This window comes from Leucoraja erinacea, chromosome 7 (genome assembly GCF_028641065.1).
Source record: "Leucoraja erinacea ecotype New England chromosome 7, Leri_hhj_1, whole genome shotgun sequence".
NCBI lineage: Eukaryota > Metazoa > Chordata > Chondrichthyes > Rajiformes > Rajidae > Leucoraja > Leucoraja erinaceus.
The window spans coordinates 12,400,125-12,412,620 of NC_073383.1; positions in this window are offsets into that span (position 1 = coordinate 12,400,125).

Here is a 12,496-nt window from a genome sequence, read left to right on the forward strand (position 1 = left end):
GTCTAGGAGATGTTTCTGACAAAGAGCAATCCAACCAAGACGTCAACGGTGGAACAGGCAAAGGACGATGGCTGACTTTGTGAAGCGTCACAAAGGCTGGGAAGGCGGATGAAGGCTGCTGCAGAAAAGGGTCTCCGCTCGTCTTGGATTCCATGCCACTGGATCCTGACCCAGATCTGTCATGGACCACGGGGTGGCTGTCTGTGCACTAGCCTCCCCACGTTAAACAGTCACACACAGGCGTCCTCCATATAGGGAATAACACCCTGGAGACACCCATGGTCAGCCAGCCAGCCAGCCAGAAGAAGTCTGAAGAAGGGTTTCAGCTCGCAACGTCACCTATTTCCTTCGCTCCATAGGTGCTGCTGCACCCGCTGAGTTTCTCCAGCATTTTTGTATACCTTCGATCTTCCAGCATCTGCAGTTCCTTCTTGAACACTGTGATCTTATAGAGGTGTATATGGTCATGAGGGGAATAGAGAGGGTGAATACACCGTCTTTTACCCACAGTAGGGTAATCAAGAAATGGAGAACATAGGTTTGAAGTGAGATGGGAAAGATTTATTGGGAACCCGAGGGGAAACTTTTTCAAACAGTGGGTGATGGGTGTATGGAACTAGCTGCCAGAGGACGTAGTGGAGCCGGCTACCATGACAAGATATTTGGACAGCTACATATTTAGGAGAGGTTTAGTGGGATATGGACCAAATGTGGGCAGGCGGGACGAGCTAGGATGGAGCATCTTGGTCGATGTTCCATGCTATATGCCTCTATGACTCCAAACACCATGGTCATTTGCACACAACTGATGGGGTAGAAAACTCTTCGCCTCTCACCCAGATTCATAAAATCGACAGCTCGGACGATGGCATTGTCTTATCTTAGACAAAACATAAAGTGCTGGAAGAGCTCCACACATCAGACAGGAGTGTATTGGCAGACAATGTTTTGGATTGGAATATGTTTTAAGACTGATCTGTATGGTCCATTCAGTTCCTCTGGATCTGTGTGTTTTGCTCAAGAGTCCAGCATCTGCCGTTACTTGAGCCTCTCTTAACAAACGCAGATGAAAAGGTATCTGAAGAAGGGTCTCAACCCAAAACATCACCTATTCCTTTTCTCCAGAGATGCTGCCTGATCCGTTGAGTTACTCTAGCATTTTGTGTCTACCTTCTTTCTGAATAGATCAGATCTTTGCGTAATGAGAATATCAGAAAGGTTTGTTGAGATTTTATTGAAATCCAACACTCTTAAGAATATTTGACAATGTTGCTGTAGGTGCAGGAACCAAGAACTAAGAGACATTATCTCAGGAGAAAGAACATACTTTTAAGACTGGGATGAGGAGGAATTTCATAGAGTTATAGAGTAATAGAGTGAAACAGTGTGGAAACAGGCCCTTCGGCCCAACTTGCCCATACCGGCCAACATGTCCCAGCTACACTAGTCCCACCTGCCAGCATTTGGTCCATATCCCTCCAAACCTGTCCTATCCATGTGCCTGTCTAACTGCTTCTTAAATGTTGGGATAGTCCCTGCTTCAAGTGCCTCTTCTGGCAGCTTGTTCCATGCATCCACCACCCTTTGTGTGAAAATGTTAGATTCCTATCAAATCTTTTCCTCTTCACTCTAAATCTTAAATCATACTTAAATGATTCTACTTAAATCATTCTTAAAACATCATTCACCTTAAATCATCCACCAGAATCTTTCGATTCTCTACCAAAGCGAGCTCTGGAGGCTGAGATGTTAAAGGGCCTGTTCCACTGACGCGACTTTACAGCGACTGTCTTCGACCTTCAAGCTCAAGGGCAGCCGCCTGGAAAACCTCGAGCTGGATCGACCGTCAGCAATGAAACCGCGAGCTGGATTGACCGACCACACACACACACACACACACCACACACACACGCACACGCACACACACACACACACACACACACACACGCGCACACACACGCACACACACACACACACACACACACACACACACACACACACACACACACACACACACACACACACACACACACACACACACACACACACGCACGCACACACACACACACACGCACACACACATACGCACACACACACACACACACACACACACACACACGCACACACACACACACACACACACACACGCACACACACACACACACACACACACACACGCACGCACACACGCACACACACACGCACACACACACCCACGATGAACAGGAAGGTAAAAAACAGCTGCACAGTGTACGTTAAGTACTTTAGAGAGCGCGGAAGGGGTGTGTGGAGAGGGGGGGAGAGAAAGGGAGAGAAGGGGAGAAAAGGGGAGAAAAGGGGAGAGAAGGGGGGGAGAAGGGGAAAGAAGGGGGGAGAAGGGGAGAGAAGGAGTGGAGACACTTTTTAAGAAGCCAGACAGCTTTTAATAAAGTTTAGCGGGCATTTAACATTACCGGTCGGTTTTCCTTGGTCCTGAAAACTCCAATGAGGCAATTAAAATGCCCGGTCAGTGAAGGAGATTGCCTACGGCTGCCCTCAACTGCCTATAACTACATAGAGAACCCACTCCACTGCACTATGAGTTCAAAAGAAGTATGCCAACCAATTTTAACTCACGGAAATTTTTCAACATGCTGAAATATTTTCCTCGACCAAACTAAGGTCACAAGTATGCGGGAACTTCCCTCGAGCATGAAGGATAATTCCAGTGACCTCATAGGACCTCCTAGGACCACGTGTCGACCATGCTGCGAGTTTGTGTTGAGGGCAAACTCTTCTAAACTCGCAGATTAGGTCACCCAAGTGGGCAGGCCCTTTAGGCTTGTAATAGCATTGTCTAATCAGAAACAAAACACAACGTGCTGGAGGAACTCAGCAATTAGGTTGGAATAACTGGATACGCATACAAGATAGACAAGCTTTTAAGCAATAGAGGAAATCAAGGGATATGGGGACAGGGCTGTAAAATGGAGTTTACCTCAGCCAGCATCTTATAGATTGATAAGGTCATAAGTGATAGGAGTAGAATTAGGCTATACTGGAATTTAGGATGAGAGGGGATTCTTATAGAAACATATAAAATTCTTAAGGGATTGGACAGGCTAGATGCAGGAAAAATGTTCCCCATGTTGGGGAAGTCCAGAACAAGGGGGTCACAGTTTAAGAATAAGGGGTAGGCCATTTAGGACTGAGATGAGGAAAAACTTTTTCACCTAGAGTTGTGAATCTGTGGAATTCTCTGCCTCAGAAGGCAGTGGAGGCCAATTCATTGGATGTTTTCAAGAGAGAGTTAGATATAGCTCTGAGGGCCAACGGAATCAAGGGATATGGTGAGAAAGCAGGAATGTGTAACTGATTTTGGATGATCCGCCATTATCGTATTGTATGGCGGTGCTGGCTCGAAGGGCCAAATGGCCTATTACTGCACCTGTTTTCTATGTTTCCATGATTCAAATGATTGGCTACCTGGAGTATTCCTACTCCAATCATTACTATTTCGCTTTTGAAAGAAGTCAACGCTGACTCCTATTTAGTGCAACATCGAAGTGGCAGCAGTGTTGCACAGTTGCCATTCATCATTGTGTCGGGGAGATCACTGATGCTTTCTATGCAAAGAGAGCGGCCTGTAGTTAGAGAGCGGCAGGTGGTGTAAGTCGACAGCTTAAAGAGTGCCCCTGGGTTTCCTGTGGTGGATGGTATCATTGACTGCTCATACACCAGTCTGCTGGCACAGTCTGTGAAAGGCAGCACAACAGAGGGCTGAGTGCCGACCTGTCCGACCTACTGTGCGACCAGTCGCAGCAAAGCCTGCGGGTTAGCTCCTCGCAGCCCGACATCTGAGTCAATGCTCTCGCTCGGCAGCAATCTTCACTTCACAGTTAATCTGAGTCACCGTGGCTTCTGACGATCAAGGATCTCCACTCATTGCACTGCCATGTAGTTCAGGGGTACACTGAGGAAGTGATTCCACCGCCTAGATCCTGCTGCCCTCGGCAGTGCTGGTATCAAGATCCATGGTCCCTGCTTTATGATGGGGGCACTGACCCTGGCCTCAGCTGTAGTGGGACAGCAGGTTACATTTCTGGTGAACCTTTCCCGTGCTGCACTTCACTGTCCTGGGTCTTCACTGCCCTGGGTCTTCACTGCCAGTGATGCCACTGCATCACAGTGTGATTTTCATTGCACCTATACCTTGCTGCACTTGCGCATGTGGCAGTATACTCGACTTGACTTGATTCCCTTCAAGAGCTGCATGCTGGCTCATGGTAGCACAGATCAGCTTTCAACTGTGCCAGCTGATAACCATATACTCCCCACTGAGTCAGGCAGCAAGGTTAGAGCTGGCTGCACACAGCCATCGTGTAAATAAAGCAGACCCCACAAGCCTTCACTGGAAGTAACAGGAACAAGTTAATTGTGCATCATGATCCCTGCACCTAGTTTCAATCCAATTGACTTCCTTTTCCTAATTAGCAGATGGTGTGAATAAATTTACAGTGTGCTTAGAGGTGTAATAGGCTGAGTCTGGAATGGTTGCTTTTTGGGAACGGAAATGTGACTAGGAGTGTATAATTCAAGGCTTAGAGCGTGTTGGGCAGATCATTCACCTTGTCCTTCAGGGACCTTTCCTATCGCACTTAGAGCCTACAGTTTTAATTATCTGAACAAATGTTTTGCACACTAGGATGGCACTTGGGAGCCCTCAAGTGAAATGAGCTGAATACGCATCTCCCTATGGGAAAGGATGTATAATATAAAGATGGACAGCCTGCATGTCTGTCCCACCCATAACCATAAGACCTCCTCTACTGCTGTATCATACCTCTCCCCACTACAAGCCTTTAATGAAATTCGCGAATCACATATAGCGTGCAGACCAGGTAGAGGAGGGGGGCATGACATTAATTTGCGTGACTTTCCCAGATGGCTAAGCAGCAACAAAGGGAAGGAACAAATGGGGATCCGGCATGGATACTGTTTATATTTTTTATAACTTTGTCAGCTCTCTTATATGGTAACTATTTGCATAACTTGGGTATACAAGCAAAGAATTTCACAGTGACTTGTCACATGTAAAAATAAAGTATGCATTCATTCATTCCCCCCATCCCACCAACCCTCTTGCTACAAACACATCGGTGGATACAAGGATATAAGTAGGGTCTCTTAGTCCTTACGAAGCTAAAATATGGGATCATTTCTGGGGGAGATTGTCCAGAAAGATTGATATATCGCAATTGGCAAGAGGAAGATGACTGAACTTTATGACTCACAGTGAGGAATGTTGATTCCACTGTGGTGGATGTTTACGTTAAATTTTATTTTATGTGTGTATTGTGTTCTTTTCACTTCGTGATGGCTGTATGGTAACTTGAATTTCACCTTATCCTTATCGGTCAAGTGACAATAAATGTGAACTTGAACTTGAACTTGAACAATTGGTATTGGTTTATCATCGCCACATGTAACAAGATACAATGAGAAGCGTTTCTTTGGGTGCTATCTAATTAAATGAGGTTGCACCATATATGTGTACAATAAAGCCACACACCCAAGCAGAGGAGGTAGCATACAGAAAAACTACCAGTGTAGAAAACAGTTTCACATTCTAACAATGACAAAGTATCGACAATGAAGGCGAATGAACGAATGAAAACATTATTGTCAAATGTGAGAAGTTACAGTGTAATTCTTTGCTTGCACACCTTGCCAAGAGCGCTAACAAAGTTCCAAATACCCCCCCGTGCCAGTTCCTCCTTTGCCCTTCCACCCTCCTTCATGGCCCCCCCCCCCCCACACCCCCCTCCCCCCCCCCCCCCCCCCCCCCCCCCCCCCCCCCTCCATATCGAAGAGCTACTGGTCACTATTTAAAACAATCTTCAAACAATAACAATAACTTTAGTTTAGTTTAGTTTAGAGATACAGCGCAGTAACAAGGCCTTCATCCCACCGACAATATACAATAGACAATAGGTGCAGGAGTAGACCATTCGGTCCTTCAAGCCAGCATCGCCATTTAATGTGATCATGGCTGATCATCCCCAATCAGTACCCCGTTCCTGCCTTCTCCCCATATCCCCTGACTCCGCTATCTTTAAGAGTCCTATCTAGCTCCCTCTTAAAAGTATCCAGAGAATACACACACGATCCCCGCAAACTAACACTATCCCACACACACCAGGGACAATTTATAATTTTGCCAAAGCCTATTAGCCTACAAACCTGTATGTCTTTGGAGTGTGGGAGGAAAACAGAGCTCCCGATGAAAACCCATGTAGGTCACGGGGAGAACGTACAAACTCCGTACAGACAAGCACCCGTAGTCAAGATGGAAGCCGGGTCTCGGGTGCTGTAAGGCAGCAACTCTACCGCTGTGCTGCATCTTCATATAGTATGCCACTCCATGTACACTTTTTGAAAATGTATGAAAACAGGAGAGAAATGAACGTTCGTCTCATCATGCAATTCATGAGACATTTCCGATTGCAAACGAGGATAGAGACGAACATCACCCTCAATTGGTGACATTAAATGTGCAATGTTATAGTGTCAAGTACACCGTGCTTTGCCTCAAGTACTGATATTATTACCTTGATACTCAACCTCTGCAGTTAATTCCACAATGTACTATAGCTACTACGCAGCACTTTGCAGGTTTTGATCTGGGGGGATGACTTTCAGGGTAAATATATTTAATATGATACTTGCTTGTTATAATCAACCAATAGTTATATCGATGATTAAGGATCTTAGGTATTTGTAAAATGGAAATAATTGTTAATGGCCCATGAATATTTACATGAGCAGTTGTAACATCAAGGAATGTGACATTGATCATTCCTCTTTCTGAGTACCTTCGAGTGACCTGCGCTTATAAGAACCAAATGTACTTTACAATGGCCTCTGTAACACTCCCCTGTCAGCACAAGATTGGTAGAGTGAATGGGTCGTTAAATTCTTAGCAGCTTGCCCTTGACTAAAATAACCTTATATTCCCAGATCTGCCATTATTCAAAAAGAATACATCTATATAGTCATCGTGTTCTGATATATTTCCTTTGGAATAAATCAATACAGCTTAAATCGCAATAAGTTCATTTGTATTGAAATCTGTAATTCTTCTAACTGACCAAATGTTGGCAAAAAACTTGACTTGGATTTGCAAGCCTCCAGAAATAGTCAGAACTAAATCCCTTTTACTATTTGACTATTTATTGGATTCATATTATATTTAGTACCTTTGCTTACTATCTCCAGGAATATTGTCTTTCCTTTGCTACATCTGTTCACTTTCGTTCAATTGCAGTTTAATTACCAGTTAGGGCATGTGCATGTGTGTGTGCGCATGCATTTGGAATATTCTGCAGTTAAACTGTGTTGTTTTAAATGTTTTTTCCAATGATATCCTCCACGGTCTTGCCCAGCTGTTTCTCCACCCTTTCTGTTGTCCTTCCAATTTCCTTCCCCCGTTCCACTCACTCTACTTAACCCATTCCAAACCCCATCTCTAGGTGATATCTTTACCGTCTGTCAGGGAAGATGTAGCAAAATAATGTTATGTGTTAGTGTGGAACAAAGTAATACTTGTGTATATTTCCAGGTGTACCAGCTTTAGTTGCTGCAATCAACTGTTCATTTTTAGGTTTCTTTATTCGCAGGTACTACTTCATTTGCTCAACTGAAGTTAACAGAAGTTGAATACCCATCAGCGGATAATTATGGTTGCTGCCCGTCTCAGCATAATCTGTTTGGACAAACGTCGAAGGCTCAAAAACAACATTATTTAGGATTCAGTCACAATAAATCACCCATCATAGACAGACCATGCAGACCATTCTACATGCTTATTTCTACCCACACCTTCTCTCCAGAGATGCTGCCTGTCCCACTGAGTTGCTCCAGCATCTTTAGTTTAAACCAGCATCGGGAGTTCCTTCCTACTACATGCTTATTTCTTGGCCACATTGATCGGGCGGTGGAGGCCGATTCTCTGGACACTTTCAAGAGAGAGCTAGATAGGGCTCTTAAAGATAGCGGAGTCAGGGGATATGGGGAGAAGGCAGGAACGGGGTACTGATTGGGGATGATCAGCCATGATCACATTGAATGGCGGTACTGGCTCGAAGGGCCGAATGGCCTACTCCTGCACCTATTGTCTATTGTCTATTGACTCTTCCATACTCAGCACATGAATTAGGCTCTGGTCCCTCGAGTGTGCTCTGCTATTCATCTGAATCAGCAATGACATACTGCTACAACATTGCCACGTATCACTTCTATGACTGTGATATCCATAAATCTATTGAATTCTGCTTTGAATTAATTCAATAACTGGGCCTCTACACCATCAGTGTAGAAAACTTCAAAACGATACATCAGTGTGTGAAGAATTCTCAATCTAACATAAGAAATCTTTTTTTTCTGAGACCCTGATTCTATGTCTAGATTCCACAGGCAGGCGAAACGTCTTATCTGCTTCAAGCCTGGCAAGATCTGAAACCGCCAGAAATTTAGATGATCGGGGCCTAGTTTATTCAACCTCTCCTGTTGCATTCTTCCTATGGCAAGTAAATTCTTTTTTAAAGGTTTTTTTTAATTGTATACAATACATGCATTGCAGCCCAATAAAAATGAACCAATTCCTCTTGCAATGGAGGTCAACATCCCATCTACTTTCCTAACTGATTGCTTTGCCCATATTTCAGTGGCATCTAGAGAAAAACAGTGCGTCCCTTTGAGCGTTAACATTCAACAATATGTTGTTATTTAAAAAACACCCTTTAATTCTGTGTTGTGCACTAAAGTGAAAGACCTCCCATGTTTGCATGTTATTATTCCTCCTGCCATGCACTTGACCACTCACTGAGCTTGTGTAGATGTGCTTGAAATCTCCTTGCATCCTCCTCGCGACCCAATGTCAACAAGTTATGTATCATCATCAGATGTGGCACAGTGGCGCAGCGGTAGAGTTGCTGACTTTACAGTGTCAGACACCTGGGTTCGATCCTGCCTGCACAGAGTTTGTACATTCTCCCCGTGACCTGCATGGATTTTTCTCCTCCCACACTCCAAAAGCATACAGATTTGTAGGCTGACCAAAGTGCTGGAGAAACTCAGAGGGTGCAGCAGCATCTATGGAGCGAAGGAAATAGGCAACGTTTCGGGCCGAAAACCCCTCTTCAGACTGAATCTTCTTGAGTCTGAAGAAGGGTTTCGGCCCGAAACGTTGCTTTCGCTCCATAGATGCTGCTGCACCCTCTGAGTTCCTCCAGTACTTTTGTCTACCAGGATTTTCCAGCATCTGCAGTTCCTTCTTGAACAGGTTTGTAGGCTAATTGGCTTGGTGAAATTGTAAATTGTCCCTAGGATAGTGTTTATTTTTTAAATTTATTAGAAGCAAGTGTACAAAAATATAACCAGCGGTGTATGACATAATACAGTTATTGTACAGCTTCAATTTTGACTTTAGCTATATTTAAGAGAAAAGAAGAGAGAAAAAACAAGAGAGAGAAAAAGTGGAATGTGCAAGGATAGAAACCCTAGACAACAATACAATACAATACTATACGGTTTTATTCATCACATTGCACATAAAGTGCAAGTGAAATGAATTTGTCAGCAGCGGTACAATGATAAAGAACACACAAACACACTAGAAATTGAACACAAACATCCACCACAGCATTCATCACAGTGATGGAAGGCACACCATTTGGCCAGTCCTCCGTGGTCGGGATTTTCCCCCGTGGTCGGGATCTCAACCCTCCGCAGCCGTCGCTGCAGGCGTCCAGATGTGCAGACAGGTAAAAGTCCAGGTAAGTCCAGAATCGGCTCTTCCCCACCGGAGACCGTGGCTTCAGGTTGGTGTAGACCGCAGGCCGGCGGCCGAAGATTTAAAGTTCTCACCGCAGCCAGAAGCACCGCAGACTGCAGGGCCGGCAGTTGAAACTCCCCTCCAGGGATCCCTGGCGAGGGACCCCGCTCCTGATGGTAAGTCCACGCCGGGCCCGCAGTAGAAGTTGGCTGTGTGCCAGGCATTTGGAGCTTCTTCTTCTCCCCCGGGTCCCCTTCGAGGGATCCCGGGCCACGGACGCCGTGCCAGCTGGAGCTCTGCAGACCGCAGCTTCAGGCTGCCGGCTGCTGCGGGCCAGCGAACGGAATGTTCCCCTCCAGCGAGCCCCAGCGAGGGCTCACCAGCTCTATGCCGAGAATCCACGGTGCGCCCGCCGCTGAAGCCCCAGGCGCGTCTCCGGGAAAGGCCGGGCAGATCCTCGCTATTAGGCCACGGGGGAGGCGACCTGGAAAAAGTTGCCTCTCCGTGGAGGAGGCGACCAAAGCGGTTTCCCCCTCCCACCCCCCCCCAGACCACCCCCCACACAAAACACACAGAGAAACACTAAAAACCCACATTAGGACAAACTAAAAAAACAAAAAAAGTTGAAAAGACGGACACGCTGCTGCCAGGGTGACCGGCTTGCAGCGCCCCCACTACCAAAGTGGTGGAGCCAAAGAGTGAGTAAGTAAAAGAAATAAGGAAGACATAGAGAAATAAAAAGACAAAACCTGAAGGAAAAAAAGTGATGATATACCTGCCTCGCATCCCTCCCCACCCATCACCCAACCTGTAATTAGATTTAACTCCAAAATTGTGTCGCACCATACTATCCTTGTAATAAATCAATGAATGGTGGCCATGTCTTCGAAAAATGCTCTGGTTTTTCTGCAAAGTCAAGTCTAATATTTTCAAGTTGTAGCGTCTCAGACATGTTTGTAATCCACATTTTAAGAGTAGGGACCGATGTATGTTTCCAAAACTTGAGTATTAGTTTTTTCGCCGTTATCAGGCCATAATTGAGGAAACATCTTTGAAATAATGATAAAGGAGTCTTCTGACATACCTAGAATAAGTTGGGGTCCAATTTTGTTTTTAGCGTTTTTGAGAGAATTTCAAACATTCCTCTCCAAAAATTATGTAATTTTATGCAAGAGGCGAAGGAGTGTGTTATAGTTGCTTCCTGAAGGAGACATTTATCACAAATAGGGGATACATTTGGAAAGATCTTATTCAGTTTAGACTTTGAATACAAGGGTCTATGCAGTATTTTAAATTGAATTAATGTATGTCTAATGTCAATCGAGCAATTGTGTATATATAAAAGGTTTTCTTCCCATCTGTCTTACAGAATATTTAGGCCTAGTTCCTCTTCCCAGGCTCTTCTAATTGCTTCTGATGGTGGGATTTCTATATTTAAAAGGATATTATACAAATATGATGTTAACTTGTTTGACTCCAAATTTCTATTCATACATTCGTCTAGTATGTCTGGCAGTCAAGTTTGATAGTCTTGGGTATATGTTTTCAGATAGTCTCGAATTTGAAGATATCTGAAATATTGATTACCTTTCAGGTGATATTTCGACTGTAATTCTTGAAATGAGAGAAGAGTTCCCATCTCATAAAGATCTCCGAGTTTTTTGATTCCTAGTCTTTCCCAATATGTAAACGTTCTATCTATAATAGATGGCTTGAACAAAGGGTTATTGGCTATTGGTGAAAGAAGAAATACATTTCTTAGTTTAAAAGTTGATTTCACTTGTCTCCAGATTCGTAGAGCGCTGTGAATAATCGTATTTTTATCATATAATGTGTTCTTCAAATTTATTGGAGAGAGAAGAATCGCGCCTATATTAAAAGACGAACAATCCTCGCTCTCCATTATTAACCAATCTACCTGTTGGCCTGAATTGTCCAGTCAGTAGATTACTTTTTTAATATTTGTTGCCCAGTATTAGTATAAGAAGTTGGGGAGAGCCAATCCACCCGTTTCTTTAGGTTTACATAGGTGCCGTTTATGAATTCTATGTGTTTTATAATCTCAAATAAAGTTTGTAATCAGAGAATCAAGTTTTTTGAAAAATGTTTTAGGAAGATATATCGGTATTGATTGGAATAAATACAGGATTTGTGGGAAGATGATCATCTTTATAGCATTTATTCTGCTTATTAAAGACATCGGGAGTGTTTTCCAGAATTGAATAAGAACATTTAATTTAGTAACTAAAGGCGGGAAGTTTGCGTTGAATAGAGGGGTATATTTTCTGGTTACCTGAACACCCAGATGTTTGAATTTTTCTGTAGGAATTCTGAAAGGGAATTTTAGAAAGTGTGTTGGCTCTTCAGGTTTTATTGACATATTTCACTTTTGTTCCAGTTTATTCCATATCCTGAAAAGGAGCCGAATTCCTCTATAAGATGTAATATATCTGGAATACTAACTTGGGAATTGGTGATATATAATAATACATCATCTGCATATATAATGATATTTTATTATTGGAGCATTTCGAATTATAGCTGTGAGTAGGATTGTGTTAATGTGTGGGATCTGTGGTTGGCGCGGACTTGGTGGGCTGAAGGGCCTGTTTCCGTGCTGCGTCTCTAAACTAAATTAAACTAAACTAAAGTAAACAGGGAAATGTGACATTAGGTCCCCTC